This window comes from Cucumis melo, unplaced genomic scaffold, assembly GCF_025177605.1.
Source record: "Cucumis melo cultivar AY unplaced genomic scaffold, USDA_Cmelo_AY_1.0 utg001594l, whole genome shotgun sequence".
NCBI lineage: Eukaryota > Viridiplantae > Streptophyta > Magnoliopsida > Cucurbitales > Cucurbitaceae > Cucumis > Cucumis melo.
The window spans coordinates 15,001-22,500 of NW_026124670.1; the positions used below are offsets into that span (position 1 = coordinate 15,001).

At 30.5% G+C, this 7,500-nt stretch overlaps 3 non-coding genes across 3 annotated transcripts; 1 reads left to right on the forward strand and 2 right to left on the reverse strand.

Moving 5' to 3' along the window:
• Positions 1-490: 490 nt before the first annotated feature.
• Positions 491-562, reverse strand: TRNAT-GGU (transfer RNA threonine (anticodon GGU)). Its single transcript has one exon. It is a non-coding gene; the product is annotated as a tRNA-Thr (tRNA).
• A 1,502-nt stretch (positions 563-2,064) lies between these two features.
• TRNAD-GUC (transfer RNA aspartic acid (anticodon GUC)) lies at positions 2,065-2,138 on the forward strand. The gene has a single exon. It is a non-coding gene; the product is annotated as a tRNA-Asp (tRNA).
• A 3,078-nt stretch (positions 2,139-5,216) lies between these two features.
• TRNAC-GCA (transfer RNA cysteine (anticodon GCA)) lies at positions 5,217-5,288 on the reverse strand. The gene has a single exon. It is a non-coding gene; the product is annotated as a tRNA-Cys (tRNA).
• Between the last annotated feature and the right edge of the window lie 2,212 nt (positions 5,289-7,500).

Sequence of the window (7,500 nt, forward strand, 5' to 3'; positions counted from 1 at the left end):
ACGGGTTAGGTCCACTTACTTTTTATTTTTTTTTTTGTTGATTTCGAATCTTTATAATTGATTGGAATAATGAAAAATAGGAATATTTTGGAATTCAAGGAAACAACTTATGATGAGTCATTAGAATCATGATAGATTATTTGAATCTATTCTAAGGATTAGAATAGAATCTAGAATAAAATAATAGAATTTATATATTCTATAGAATAAGAAAATATATAAATTCTAGAATTAGAAATTCTAGAATCAAAATAATAAAAAAATGTGTCACTATATAATTTCTAATTTTGAGTTTCTAACTATAATTACTATTATATTATTCATTATAATAATAACTTGGTATAATTAAAGATAACTTTTTTATAAAAAAATGAAATTAAAATGATAGGGTTTGTACTTTTTTTATTACAAAAAAAAAAAACAATATGTCGTCTATTCTCCCCTCAATCAAATATGAATACTACGGCTGGAGTTTTATGAAAAAAGCCAAAGCCCCTTATCGGATTTGAACCGATGACTTACGCCTTACCATGGCGTTACTCTACCACTGAGTTAAAAAGGCCTATTTGATTCAATTTCTGAGTCAGACACTAGCCACGATGAGTTGAGTGTATATAATTATTATAAATTATAAATAATAAGATATGTACATAAATATATCTTATCTACATAGTCGCTCATTGAGTAACGAAAAATTGGATTTATCTAATGAGTATAGGTAAAATAGTTTTTTGATATTGGATTTGATCAATGCAATGAATTGTTTCATCATACGACCGATCCCTAATTAAATTGATGAGCCCCATCCTAACGAAATGAATTTGATTCATACATGTACACACACGAATTGAACATAGATACATTCACCGAATCATTGATAAAGCAATTCTATTTGGCGAGAAAAAAATTTTCAATAACTTGTTGATCCCTATCCCCAGATTTCAAAATTTATCGTTTTTTAATTTCTTGGCTTAGTGTGAGATCGAAATATACCTAACCTAATCTTAACAATGAGTGAATCAATGAGTGAAAGTATGAGAAATGGAGTTTAATCCTGTTTATAGCATATGGCAGACCAATTCCCGAAGGGTACTAGCCTTCGTATTATTTAAATAAAAAAAGAATAAAATAAAAAAAGAATATTTTTTTTTCTAATATTTATTATTTTTGTTTATTTTAGAGGTTTCCTCTAATCACTACTAATCACTATTTTCATTTGATATTCTATAATATAAGTAATATAACTATATATTCCAATTTGCAAATTTATGTATATTATTTAAATGAAATAAATAAAAAAAAATGCAATTTAAAATAAAATAATTTCTATATAGAATTATATGGGGAATGGTGATTAGAATGAACGATTCATAAATAGAAATCACAAATAAAAAAATTTCGATGGAATAATGAAAGAAAGAAAAATACGTCGAATTGCATCATATTAGTCCATTATATTTATTTTATATTGACAATTTCAAAAAACTATTCATACTATGATCATAGTATGATGGCAGTCGGGCAAGTATGCCCCCATCGTCTAGTGGTCCAGGACATCTCTCTTTCAAGGAGGCAGCGGGGATTCGACTTCCCCTGGGGGTAGGGTACTACGAAAGGAAGTTGATCATGGATTATCAACAAGCTTGGAATTGATTCTTCCCGGGTCGATGCCCGAGCGGTTAATGGGGACGGACTGTAAATTCGTTGGCAATATGTCTACGCTGGTTCAAATCCAGCTCGCGCCCAATATATCGCGTATCCACCATAAAATGATATAACCTATTTGTCCTTCTACAGAAATACTTGACTTGATATGAAAGAATAAAAAAAAAAACTCTTTTTTTATTCATTGACAGATTGATAATCAATCAATTTTACAATAACGAAAAAATAAATATTAATCCATGCTTCTCACACTAAAGTCCATGTCTCCGCGCATATCAATCTATTACTTTATTACTCGCGTCTCTGTCTGGTAGAATATGACAATTCGAATCAAAAATCTACATAGAAAGGTTTGAAGGAAATTAAATCAACAACATATGTTGTACACTTTATTTCCCTGGGATTGTAGTTCAATTGGTCAGAGCACCGCCCTGTCAAGGCGGAAGCTGCGGGTTCGAGTCCCGTCAGTCCCGATGGATCCAAATCCAATAAAAAAAAAATACATCAATTAATCTCTTCCTTTCCTGTGAAAGAGAGAACAAATAACATAACTGAATTTTATTCCAAACGGGATCTCTCTTATTTTTTTTCCACATTTTTCAACAAAAAAATATGGGAATTTTGATTTCTTCAACGAGTACTAATTGATGGGAGAAAGACATATGTGCCATATGTGAATTACCACAATTATTGGTAGCATCATATTCAGGATTCGAAGGCGTACTGGGTCTAGTTGATTACGCCCGATTTTTCTAATGAAATAGAGTACTATACGTTTCCGGAAAGCACATACATAAAGGGAATTTGGACGATACAAAATAAAGTTTACATAGTAAACTTTGATCTAATTTTTCGTCTGAAAGCAAAATATATCCGTTCTGGCTCCGATTTTTTGTAACCTCAATTAGTAAATTCAATTACTAATTTGAATTTGAAATAATCTATCTTATTAAAATTTAACACTTAACTTTTGATATATACGTCCCACTACTAATTCAAGGAAAGAGGATATTAATACAAACAAGGATCCCATCTATCTCTCTTAGTGAGGTAATTAAGAATTTTTGAAAGTTTAAGTTTCGTTTTTATTTCTTTTTTTTAAGAAGATTTTATAAGTACAAAAAAAGGAAGGAGTTTAGTTCGAACCTACCTCCTTTTCCTTTTTTGAATTTCGCTGCTATTCTTTGCTTGAGTTTGTTTATAAACAATGTAAGGGTAAAGGTAGTCTGATGAGACTTCATCAGATGATTGCATTGAATAAGAGGGCAGTAGATTATAGAAAAGAAAGAATGCAAAAAATTATAAATAAAAAAAAGTAACGAAATTCTTGATTGCATCAGGAATCCCATTTTGTTTAAATTCGGTATGGATAAAAGATCTTCCTATGTTATACTATTCAATTCTCGACGATGAATCGATTTGATAGCTCCGATATTGTTATTCATGATATTTTAATACGATTCGATATCATCGAGATGCAACGCATCCCCTTGAATTTACAAGCGAAACATTTATCATCTCTATGGGATTAAATCCCGAGTTATTGCGAATAAAAAATGAAACGATGATATTATGGAAGTAAATATTCTCGCATTTATTGCTACTGCACTGTTCATTCTAGTTCCGACCGCCTTTTTACTTATAATATACGTAAAAACAATCAGTCAAAGTGATTAATTTGAATTAACCTTGACGTTTTAGTTCTTATCAATGATTGAAGATAAGAAAAATGAAAAGCATTAAAATTTCGCGTCTTAAATGAAATTGGCGGACTAGAATTATCAGTATTCTACGAGAGAAGTATTCGATAAGATCCGATAGTATGGTAGAAAGAAATATATGAATCCTTCTACCATACTATCTATTATTGTTATTGAAGTGTATAAATATAAAATTGTACTCTATAAAAATAGAGGTTGAATATCGATCAATTTGAATATAGATGAATATACAATATATATCTTTCTATTTATATATAGATATCATATCAATTACATATATGTAATATTAATCTAATATACATAGTGGCCCAATTCTATTTCTTTGCTTCATAATTCATGTTGATTAGAATGAATCTGAAATCAAATAATCGAAAGGCCACTAATTTTTTTTTAGCATTCGAAAGAAGTAATTGATTGAGCAGTTGACAGATGATCCAGGAGTTCGGTTCCATGGGAACTTTTTATCTTCGGATTTCGAAAAGAATTAGCAAACCCCATTTTTATTTAACGTTTGAAGCATGATATGAAATGAGTTCCCTAAAACAAGAAAAAATCCTATTTTGAAAATAACTAAAATACTAATAATAATAAATAAAAGAAGTGGTAAGCACGTAATATGTGGGTGGCTACCCCGAGGTACTATCTTATTATGAGGTAGTATATTATTATGCGTAGTATCTCATTGGACAACCACTATGTCTATGTTCTTTCGTGTTGAAAGTATGGATCCACTTAAAAACTTATAATCCGAACTCTTTTTTTTTTTACTTTTCAAAATAAAAGAAAAAAAGTTTTGCAGAACGATCTATAAAATAAACCAAAAACAATACAGTTTTATTTTTCAATTAGTAGTACTTCTAGAGTCCACTTCTTCCCCATACTACGAGGGAAAGAGAAAATGTAAAGACTACCATTAAAGCAGCCCAAGCGAGACTTACCATATCCATGTGAATTATGTCCCCTATCTCTATGAATATAAAAGAATTATTCCATTATTGCTCACTAATAATTATTATTCACTAATAATAGTGGAATCACTAGCGCATAGTCAAAAAGAGATTCGGGCACAACACCATTGATGAAACAATACAAAAAATCGAATTATCCCAAGTTATTATATGATTTCTAGTATAATCGAAAAAATTCAGTACAAATAAATAAAAGAGGCAGAAAAACTCTTGGAAGTATCAAAAGAATGTTAGTAACATGTAGGAATAATAAGACCTAGTCTTTCTTTTGTTGTCCTGCATTTCATTACATTAAGTAAAAAGTCTCAAAATAGAGAATCAAGATAGTATCTATCACATAACCCTACTATTATTCCTTTCTCATTTGATCTAATCTTTACTGTCCCCCCGATTGTTTCATAGAGACAATCGGAAGATGGGATGGCCTATTACATGCGTGGTTAGAGCTTATCGAAAAGAAATAAGTTCTTTTTTTAAGATTAAAATAAAAAAAAAAGCCAATTATTCATTCAATATAATATTGATTGAATGCTCGAGTACTCAGATACTTTCATGAGTCCGTATATCAAGTATCTTCCTCCTTTCCGTAAGGAAAAATGAAATTATATTCCCTAATTCAAGACCCAATGAGTAGACACTACATTAGTAGTCGAAGGGCTATCATCTCAAGATTTAACGATTATTTTTCATTACTCTACTAAATTCTGGAAACGAAACCTATACGCAAGGATTTATAACATTTTAGAGAACCCCAACGATGCTTAGAATCAAGCAAATCTAAAGATGCTTTTCTTCTAAAAAAAATGATAAAGTTATATCAGCAAAACAGAAGAGGGTATTTTGATTCTTTTGTTTGTTGCTGAGGCGACACCCGGATTTGAACTGGGGAAAAAGGGATTTGCAGTCCCCCGCCTTACCGCTCGGCCATGCCGCCAAAACGATACAAAATATTGGATTGGCTCTATCTCTTAGATAGATAGTATCTTACAACACACAATATCTAAAACGAAAAACCGCAAAACTTTGCTTTTTCTATTGAAAAAAAAATGTGGATTTTCATTCACAAAAGCAAAAAATCAGGACAAATGGGAACCGTTAACTTTAACTATTGACTGTGAATTCATAAATGATTCTTGGATTGAAATTGCAAATTCGGTTTCCCTAATGATATAAGAAAACAATCCAAAAATGGATACCTTACCTAAATAAATAAAAATTGATAGATAACTAATCATTACTAATCCATCCGTATTGATTCGTTTCCATAACCATAAAAAAATCCTTATTAATGACAATTTTAATAGCGATTATGAGTATATGTAAACCCCAGAACATAAACGATTACTATTATCTAAATCTAATATCTTATATATATATAAGATGTTTATAGGAAATGTTCGGAATTCTGTTTTTAGAATTTTTTTTTCATTATCATTAAATAGAAAATATAAATTTTTGATAGAGTACGACATGTGATGTTCCCCATAGAACTGTAATAAAGGAGGCGATATATATAACTAACTATATATATATATCTGCACATGTTTATTAATAAATACAAGTCCTTATACATACTTCAATCGCATTCTACGAATTCTACTAAAAAAAATATAGGTATAGGTAAAATATCTCTCTTCTATGCGAATTTTTTTTAACAGTGAAATCTACGAAAAAGTTCCATGTTGTTAAATAAAAAAAATTCTATATTGTTTCTTCAGATCAAATCCCGAATCTATTTATAGTACCCAATCCGATTGGAATATCATAATAATGGTAGAAATTGACTCACTTTTGTTTTGATATAGATATTTTATACAAAACTCCATAATTCTAAATAGAATTTACCAATTCATTTGTAGTTGTTGCAAATTCCAATTTAATTTGAGTATCAAAGTCTCTTTATTCCTACGTTCATATGTATTTCATGCATTACATCTATTACACCTATGAAGTTAGGTAAAATTTCATGTGATTCAGTAAACATAATATAAATTCCATCATTGCTAGATCGATCCATTTTAAGCAAATAATGGGATTTTTTTTATAAATGGGAAATAAATAAAATGCTTGGGGGTGGAAATGAGAGAATGTCTACAATACCTGCGTTTAATCAGATACAATTTGAAGGGTTTTGTAGGTTCATTGATCATGGCTTAACAGAAGAACTTTCTAAGTTTCCAAAAATTGAAGATACAGATCAAGAAATTGAATTTCAATTATTTGTGGAAACATATAAATTGGTAGAACCATTGATAAAAGAAAGAGATGCTGTATATGAATCACTCACATATTCTTCTGAATTATACGTATCCGCAGGATTAATTTGGAAAACCCGTAGGGATATGCAAGAACAAACAATTTTGATTGGAAACATTCCTCTAATGAATTCCCTGGGAACTTCTATAGTAAATGGACTATACAGAATTGTCATCAGTCAAATATTGCAAAGCCCCGGTATCTATTACCGGTCAGAATTGGACCATAACGGAATTTCGGTCTATACCGGCACCATAATATCTGATTGGGGAGGAAGATTAGAATTAGAGATTGATCGAAAAGCAAGGATATGGGCTCGTGTGAGTAGGAAACAGAAAATATCTATTCTAGTTCTATCATCAGCTATGGGTTCGAATCTAAGAGAAATTCTCGAGAATGTTTGCTACCCTGAAATTTTTTGTCTTTCCTGAATGATAAGGAGAAAAAAAAAATTAGATCAAAAGAAAATGCCATTTTGGAGTTTTATCAACAATTTTCTTGTGTAGGCGGAGATCCGGTATTTTCTGAATCCTTATGTAAGGAATTACAAAAGAAATTCTTTCAACAAAGATGTGAATTAGGAAGGATTGGTCGACGAAATCTGAACCAGAGACTTAATCTTGATATACCTGAGAACAATACATTTTTGTTACAGCGAGATATATTGGCAGCTGCAGATCATTTGATTGGACTTAAATTTGGAATGGGTACACTTGACGATATGAATCATTTGAAAAATAAACGGATTCGTTCTGTTGCGGATCTCTTACAAGATCAATTCGGATTGGCTCTAGTTCGTTTAGAAAATATGGTTAGAGGAACTATATGTGGAGCAATTAGGCATAAATTAATACCGACTCCTCAGAATTTGGTAACTTCAACTCCATTAA